This window comes from Centroberyx affinis, unplaced genomic scaffold (genome assembly GCF_046629955.1).
Source record: "Centroberyx affinis isolate AG114_WGS23_722 - 3 ecotype Tasmania unplaced genomic scaffold, CSIRO-AGI_Caff_v1 ptg007195l_1, whole genome shotgun sequence".
NCBI lineage: Eukaryota > Metazoa > Chordata > Actinopteri > Beryciformes > Berycidae > Centroberyx > Centroberyx affinis.
Window position 1 is genome coordinate 17,501 of NW_027283638.1, and position 9,904 is coordinate 27,404.

Genomic DNA, 9,904 nt, shown 5'->3' on the forward strand with positions numbered 1-9,904 from the left:
AGTTAACCATGTTTGTTTTGCTGTCACTCATGGTTATCCTCGATCTCCATGACACTTCATGGGTTTTTTAAACGTGTGTGAAAAAGGCTTCGTCTGAACACGTAACACAGCATCATGTAATAACCTGTAGGAATCACATAAAATAATAAAATGTCCCTCTAAAATGTAATAAATCCTGTTAATGTAATAAATCACCGGCTGATGTAAAAACCCCTTCAGACTGATATTGTAAAAATTGAAGAAAAAAAAAAGTTATACCCTTTATACATTAGCAGGGAAAAAAATCTATTTACAATCGTAACACACTATCCGGCAATTTATCACCTTACATTTATTACTTTTTTTGATCCATTTAGCAGGATATTTTATTATACAGGAGATTTAGACAAGTTATCACATTATGAGTCTATTACACCAGAAGAGTCATAGAGAAGAGAGGTGCACACACACACACTCATACACTCACGCATGCAGGTTAGTACATATGAAACACACACACACACACACACACACACACACACACACAACACGTTGACAGCTTAATTTCCCGAAGACTGATTGATGGCACTGAAGACATCAGCGCACATGCAAACGCCAGTAGACGAGTAGAGATAGATATTCCTGTGCTGACTGAGCGTGACTCACCTGAGAAAACACTCGGAGGGAAGCGAGTGACGGTTACGACTTTTATGGACGGATGACGAGCGCGAAGCGGATCAGGAAAACTGTTTCCTGGGGTCGGACTGAAGACTCACGATGGAGGAGGAGGAGGAGATGAGGAGATTTGATGCATCCGAGTGGCAAAAAAACACTCACATGACACTTAAAGGTCAAAGGTCTTGTGTGACTGAACGTGGGACGACCTGAAAAGAGACGATTTTTCTAACACTGAGGACTGTTCTGCAGTAAGTTTCTGACCGTCTGCCGCATGGACGGTTTTTCCCTGCCGCAGCCCGGCCGCATGAGGTTTGGTGAAATGGGCACGATGTCTTCAGACGCAGGAGAAGTGGTGGAAATGTGTTTCACCAGCAGGAGAGGATCAGCTGGAGGAGACAGGAGATGAAACAGGAGGTAGTTTGACAGTGGAAAGTAAGGGGGTGTGGAGGTCAGATGGGGGGGGGCGGATGGTTCAACTCCCAACTCATGACAAGACGTTTTCATTTATTGTGAGCAAAAGCTGAAGCTAACCTGAAGCTAACTAGCCTGGGGCCGGATTCACCAATGTGTTCTTAAGATAGTTCTTAAGAAATGACATAAGAGGAAGTTCTTAAGAAGGCTCTTAAGTGCAATTCCTCAATATTTTCTTAGTAACAGTCTCATTTCTTACGAATTTCTTTAATTTTCCAACTTAAGAACTTCTCAAAATAGGGCCTGAATTAATTCTGGTTAATAAACTTTAGGCTTACTGCCATTGAGGCTAGGAGACAAGGCTAGGAGGCTAGGAGACAAGGCTAGGAGGCTAGGAGACAACCCAAAGTGCTTCCATCTACAAAACAATTGGGGAAAAACTAATTTAGGGCAACTAGAGCAAAGATTTAAACATTGGTTGCTGTTGGTAACTGTAAAATTTGCAGCTTATTTCCAACAGACATGAGACAGAGGCCTACCTGGCCCTACACCAAATAAAGCTTTACAATAAATGTTCATCTTAATGTTAGGTGTAGGGGAACCTATGAAGACTTTGAACTATAACCTACTTGTCTAAAATGTGTTTAAATATATGATATTAGAGGCTTACCTTTTCACTGTAGGAGTTTTAAGACAGGTGAAGGGCCGTCTTAAAGTTAAGAAAAAAATCAAGAACAAATTTGAGAACATTTCAAGAATACCATTTATTCCAAAGTTTTTTCTTTGGAAGAAACATAAGAAGAAAGTTAAGAAAATATATAAGAACTGTTTTTGAGAATAGCATTTTTTCCCCTATTTTTTTTTTCTTAAGACTAAAGTTAAGAAAAAAAATGGCACTTGAGAAGATTTTTTTTCTTAAGAGGGTTTTGTGAATCCGGCCCCTGGTTCCTGACTCCTGAATCTCGTTCCTTTGTGGAGCGATTCAGAGAGTCTGTTGTTTTCCCTCGTCAACGGCTTGTTGTCTCTCAGAGAAACAATCGAGCCAATCAGAGCCTTTTGTGGGCGGGACTAAAGTTTGAACCGCTCATGCGACGGTTTGTCATTGGCGTTTCAGCAGATTAGATTTGTTTTAGGAAATCTCAGGCTGAATAATGGCATGGGAACCACATGGACATTCAGTCTGAATATCAGACTTAGAACCAAACTGTTTCAACTGCTGAACTGAAGCGTTAGCAAATCCCTGTCATGTGACCAACAGGTGAAAAGATCCAGTCCAGTTCCTGCTGTTGGACCATAATCCGTTATTGCTGGAGGAACCTGATCTGAACTTTACTCCTGTCCAACAACATAATCTGTGTTTCAGAGTTCGTGCTCATTTCACCAAATTCAGTTTGTGTTTCCTCCTGTTGCGTTCACAGTCTGCTCTGATAGTTATCAAGGAAAGTTGTACAAGGAACAGCAACTCTGCTGCTGCTCTGCCATCCATCACTGTCCAGCCCCACACTGCACTGCACTGTATGAACCTGACATGTCAATTACCAACCACATCAGATAGGTTAGGCAAATCCCCCGGGCGTCAAATCACCATGGCAAGGTGTGGCACCGGCAAAACAGAAGCTGAAGTGAGTCCAAATTTAATCTTGTAGTCGTTATGATTCTGAGAGAAGATCGAGCAGAAAGCTCCAGAAACCTGTGGAAGCCAAATGTAAAGAACTCAAATCAGTAAAATCAGGACCAGTTTTCCCTCTCAGCTCATAGTTTGGTCACCTATGTCTAATAATTTATCACATTCACCAAATAATAATAATAATAATAGTAATATTTTAGTCATCAGTTGCTGCTCCACTTTGTCTCTAGAGGTTTAGTCAGTTTATTCCAGGGGACTGAAGTTCTGCTGGTGAATCTCATCAGGACTCCTCAGGGCTAAAACTCGCTCAGTTACAACTTTCAAAGAGAGATGAGATTGTATGTAAATTTGCAATTGAATTACAAATTCATCTACATGCTGACCCGGGTGTTTTGGGGCCCTCTGGGGGTTTTGGGGCCCTCCAGGGGTTTCGGGGCCCCTCGGGACCCTCGGGGCCCCTGGCTGGAGATCCAGGTTTGGGAGTGGTTGGACTGATTAGTGGACGATGAACCTTCTGCCATCAGGAAACTCACATCTGAAAGTGTGATGATGAGTTTGTGAAGCTGAACTTTGATGAAGTAAACACACTAACCCCCATATGAAAAACTACTGTTGTAATCCTATAATACATTTTAGAAATTAAAAGCAAAATTACAAGAATATTCTAACACCATAGACCTTAAACCTTGTACCATAAGGTACAATGAAGTCACTATAAACTCACTATTGAGCACCATGAATCCCTATGAATATTATAGGAATATCATAGTGATACTATAGGAGTTACCATACGGTTACTACAAACTCACTGAAGCCCCATAGGAGTATTATAGTAAGGGATTGAAAATACCATCAGGTATCATAAGGTGATATGATAAACTCACTATTGAATACCACAGATACACTATAAATTACTATAGGAATATTATAGGATTATTTTAGTGATTGTTGGTAACTCTTTTAATTAGAGGCTGTTAATTACGCAGTAATAACTGTAAATAACTAAGTAATATCCAAGTAACATAGATGTAATAACTTGTTAAAGCATATCAATGTTCTTTCATTAGGTTTTGATTTGTTTATAATGCAGAATACATACAATAATGCATTATATATTTTAGAAAAGACATGCCAATACTGACAATGTACAATATTCACATAATACAAACATAATCTATAGTAACTCCACAGTAATTAACAGTTATTCTAATGTTATAAAGAATTATTACACCTATTTTACTTGGAAATTAGTTAGTTATTTCCAGTTATTACTATGTAATTGATGGCCTGGAATTTAAAGGATTACCTGATTTTTCATTGGGGGAAATTCGTTTGACAAAGAACATTTTTGGGCAAAATTTCCTGATGCACTGCAGCAGTCTGTCTGTCTGTCTGTCTGTCTGTCTGTCTGTCTGTCTGTGTGTGTGTGTGTGTGTGTGTGTGTGTGTGTGTGTGTGTGTGTGTGTGTGTGTGTGTTGCTCAGCGGCACTGCGGCAGAGGAAGTTCATGTGGAATATGCACATTTTCCTGTCAGAAACACCAAATCAGATTTCCTTTAAATAAACAACAAGTCTCTCTCTCTCTCTCTCTCTCTCTCTCTCTCTCCCTCTCTCTCTCTCTCTCTCTCTCTCTCTCTCTCCACTCAGCTTCAGTCTGAACTCTCTGCTGGTAGTTTTTGGCTTTTTTTTGGAAAATGTAGGTATTTATGTAAATGGATTTTTAAAAAAAGTATTCTATGCATCTGATATGTATATAATGTGTTCACTGTTTGTCCTTCATTTGGAGTTAATCAGCTGTTTTTCTGTCTGTTTGTTTGTTTGTTCTGCCTTTTTCACACTTTATTATTCCTTCATCTGTTCTTTTCTAATTCAGTTTCTGGATGAACGACAAGAGAAAAAAAAAAATCTAGAATTACCTCAGTGAAATTTTATTTTCATCAGACACTCCTGGAAAGAAAAGAGTCATCTTCTTATGTAGCACTTCTTAGTGAAATCTATTTTTTCATCGGTTAGGATTTACTGCACTGCGTTACACTTCACTTCAGAGACGATCTTTGTACTTCCTGCTGTGTTTTTATTTGGAAAAATGAAAATAAAAATGGTTTTCCTCACAGTTTGTTGCAAGTGAATTTGGTGATTTGGGGTCAAAGAAAGACAAAGAGAAGCTGCAGAAGACTGTACAGGATAGAATAGAATAGAATAGAATAGAAATTTGGTGTAGCCTAATTTATAACATGATATGAAAGAATATATTAATTTGATTTAGTTTTATTTTATTTACTAATTTTAATTTGATTTCATATGAATTTGGAGATTTTGGGACCCGAAGAAGACCCGAAGTCTTTCAACGAAATATAACCTGACAATATTATATAATAAGAACTAATATAATATATATATATATATATATATATATATATATATATATATATATATATATATATATATATATGTAGAGAGGGAAAATGAGAGTTTTTGTTAAACTTGAGAATTTTCTCATTTTATTTTTCAATAACACAAAGAAAAAGTGAGTCAAACTGAGACCCAGCCTCGGAAAACAGGCAGATTGTTTCTAAAAATAGAAACAGGCTTTGCAGCGCGCGGTGGAGTTAAACAGCCGATCAAGATTATTAGTTGGCTATTAAGTTATTATTTATCTGTAGGTTCAAATGTCAGAATATTAGAAATAATTACTAATATTTTCTAGAGCAGTTTGACATATGCGACTTCATTTTCAAACCTAATTTCGGGTAAACGAGCCGAGATTAAATAAAGTGAAATAAAATAATTTGAACTTTATTGATTGAGTCCATCAACGGAGACCACAGCAGAAAAAAATAAATTCTAGAAATCAAAATTCAATTAACGACAGAGCGACTCTCTGCTGCCAATTAACTGTTCAAATGTTCAAATGTTTCTCCACGGTGAGAGAAATAACATTCGCAGTAGAATAATAATAATAATAATAATAATAATAATAATAAGCTTTATTTGTATAGCACCTTTCATACACAACATGCAGCTCAAAGTGAATGATCACTGACAGATTTCTATTTTTAACAGATTTACTGTTAAAATATAAAAATGTATGCAGAGTGCAGAAAAACAGAAAAGTACAACACTTAGCCTACTTATTTAAATGAAGAAACAATGCGGGATAAAAGTTGTGTGGGTGTGTGAGTTTAGATAATATATGAATCATCTTTGGCGGGTCGACAAGAAACACACACGTTTTGTTTTTTTATTAAATAGCCTTATATAGGTTAGGCCTATTATGTATTTATCTCATTAGTTTATTGATTTATTTGACAACACTGCTGATCAATCATCATGTTAATAAAGCAGAAAGAGAGCGAGCAACTTTCCCGACCTCCGCCGCCGTTAAATGAGCCTAACTTTATCAGCTGTATTTCTCAATGTGCTTTCCTGTAATTGAATGATCATAGGAATACTATAAGAATATTAGAGTGATACCATAGGAGATCAAATTGACCATAAAGCATCACAGACACAGTGTAAGTCCCAACAGGAATAAACTACAATAGATAAGATAAAATAGCACTTTATTAATCCCCTTGGGGAAATTCAGGGGAAATAGGCTAATAATAGGCTAATAATACTATCATATTAGAATTAGCCAGAATCAGTCGCGTTATGTTTCATATCCTCAGTTTCCTCTAGTTCTTCTAATTTCTATCCAATCTGATGTTAAATTGTTGATGTTACAACCAATTAAATCAAAGTTTAATCTGAAAAACATGTGGATGAGCGCATCTGCAGTGATGGAACGAACGGACTTATATAACAAGTATAAAGAAAATAAAGTACATAAATACAGATATTATAATGGCCTGGTCAGTTCCTTCAAATTCAGTCTTTGATTTATTTATTTTTATTTATTTATTCAGCACTTCAGTCTCTCCCCTGTAATCCAGTTTCCAGCTTTAGTTCATAATTCTTCCTAATTAATTTGACAAGAAACGGTTCTGGCTGCTTTTGGGTTGGTTCTGATATTTAAAATTCAACATGCTTTAATCCCTTTCTTCCACCTGTGTGTGTGTGTGTGTGTGTGTGTGTGTGTGTGTGTGTGTGTGTGTGTGCGTGTGTAAGGTGAGGCAATGAAAACGACACTGAAAGGTCTCAAAGGTCTCAATCATCTGCTTTTTGAAAGGCTCATTTAGACAAAGTTAGGTTTGAAAATAAAGTCTAGCCTATAGAAAATATTAATTATTTCTAATAATCTGACATTTTAGCAAGAACCCTGAACCTGAACCTGAGGGGGTTAAAGGTCAATGTGATGTTTTGTTTTTCTGATTTTTTTTTTGGGAGGGGGGGGGGGGGGTAGTAGAAGAAGAGAAGAGGCTGTCTGCTGGTTTGTGTCTGGCGGGATCCTCTCCTCCTCCGCCGGTTGGAAAATGAATTGGTGTCACCTCTCTGCCTGGTGATTTGCACCTGCTAATGCAGCGGGCCCCGAGCCGCCGGGGAGGTGCGAGGAGCCGCGAGGAGCCGCGAGGAGCCGCGAGGAGCCGCGAGGAGCCGCGTCTCCTCCTCACCTTTTTACAATAGGCCGCCTCATTATCGGCTGGTCTGCGCGTAAACTGTGAGGAGAGATGGAAGAGAAGAGCAGAGCGCCGCGAGCTGCAGGCGGGCGGAGTTTAGCTTCATTAACCTGTTTACTGCAGCTCCGCATCCGCACTCAGGCCGTACAGGACGGACACACACACACACACACACACACACACACACACACACACACACACTCATCACCTACCTTTAGGTTTCAGCCCCGCAGCAGCTGACAATGTATCTGCTGTCAAAATGGAAAAAAAAATGTTCCTCTAAATGGATGGAAAAAAGGAATAAAACCTGTTCATGCCATAACTTACATACATTATTACATTTCTATTTGATGATGTAATAATAATATTGATTAAAACATTAGCGATCATGGCGAAATCGTGTTGTGTTTGGGCTGTAATGCCAAATATAGCTCGGCACATAATTGACACAACGCCCCATATGAAGTAATAGATGCCAGTTAATGTAATGTTATTACTTTTATTACATTTTCAACCCGTTTTAAGGGACGTTTTCATGACATTTTGACAAGTTATTACATCATCTGACATTATCAGCTGCTGCAGGCCCTTTCTACCAAACACCCAATATTGATTATCAGCTGAAAAGAAATACTTTAGTAATCCTATAAAACATTTTAGAAGGATATTATGAACTTAAAATATCATGCAGCTACGGTCAAATAATTATACCACAGAAAACCCTATATAGAAGATACCATAAACAATGATAAAGTCACTAAAAACTCACTACTGAGCACCACAACTCCTTACAGGAATATTATAGGAATATTATAGGAATACTGTATTGACTATAGAGCTACAAAATGACATTTTGGGAATATTATTGTAATTATAGTGATTTTTCATTAGGGGTAAGAGAAAGAGGAAGAGTTAATCTGTAATAGAAATTTCAGTCCATATAGGAATATTATAGAAGTATTATACTGATATATCATAAGAAATATAATACCATAAAGTATAATAAGGTCACAGTAAACTCACTACTGAGCACCTCCAGTCCCTAGGAATATTATAGGAATATTATAAGAACTCTGTATTGACTATAGAGCAACAAAATGAGACTTTGGCATTATTGTGACATTATTGTGATTATAGTGATTTTTCATTAGGGGTGGGAGAAAGAAATGGTATCAGAAATTATACTGATACCATAGAAATACCATAAGAGATCAAATAAAGTATAATAAGGTCACAATAAACTCACAACTGAACACCTATGAGTCCCTATGGGAATATTATAGGAATATTATAGTGATTTTTTCCTCTCTCTTTAGCTGCTGCTACCTGCCTCGCTGTTGTTGCCATGGAAATTTTTCATTATTCACATTCAGAGGCACAAATGAAATAACAGATGGTGGGATGCATGTAGGTGCACAACATGTTCGCTTTTCACACCGAGCGACCGGCAGAAACCCCAAGAATTCTCTCTCTCCTCATGTGATTCTGCCTTCACTTCCAGTACTGACTCAATTATTTCACATCTTTCATTTCCCTGAGTGTAGAAAACATTAGACCAACCTGCTTTCCACATCAATAGGTGACTCCAGATGAATGGTTCTTATTGATTATTATTGATTTCACTTATTGGATCCGCCTGAATTATTAAAGGGAGATGCAGATAAAGAGGAGCAGACAGGTTGAACAAAGGATTTTGGTAACACTTTACAATAAGGGTCACTAAGTTAAGGGTTAGTTAATGCTTAATAAGCACTAACTAACCCTTAATTAACAGTTAACTAATGTGTCTGGTAATCATTTACTAATGGTGTTCATGTTAATTAATTTATACATTATTTAATAGTCATCTTTATAAACTATTAAATAATGTATAAATTAATACCTTAGTTAACATGAACACCATTAGTACATTACACATTAGTTAACTGTTAATTAAGGGTTAGTTAATGTTTATTAAGCATTAACTAACCCTTAACTTAGTGACCCTTATTGTAAAGTGTTACCAGGATTTACAAAGGGTGTTCCGAATATTTTGTGCATTTATTGTATATCACACATATTTTATTCAACTGTATGATGCAGGACAGGGGTTTACAAATGTCAAGGAACTCCAAATCGGATAAAATTTCAGATATTGGTTGCTGGATATGATTTAATACATTATTTATAAAGTCCATGCAGAGATAACAGTGACAGTTGGGATCCAAATAGACGTTTGGATATTATTCTCTTACTTCCTCATCTTCAAACAAGTCAAAACTAGCAGAGTGTGAGTTACAAGCGAATGGGTGAATAATGCAATGCTGCTTTTCATTTCATTTGCTGCACTGGTTTTGTTATATTCACTAGTTAATTTCATTTGTTGTTACCGTTAAAGTAAAACTCAACTAACTAAAAACAACAATAACAATAACTGGGAAAGCAGAATAAAGAATCCACTGCGGTTCTTAAAAAAGTTATTTTAATACTGGAACATTTCATGCATTCTTTGTTCTTCATAGCACCAAACAAGTGTGATGTGAATGGATTTGAGCATGGAGTTACAGAGAACCTTTCTGAAAGGGTTCTTCACAGAACCATGAAGGGTTCTGCTGTGTAGAACCTTTCTGTTAACACTCAACATTTATCAAAACATAAATTTAGCAAATGTG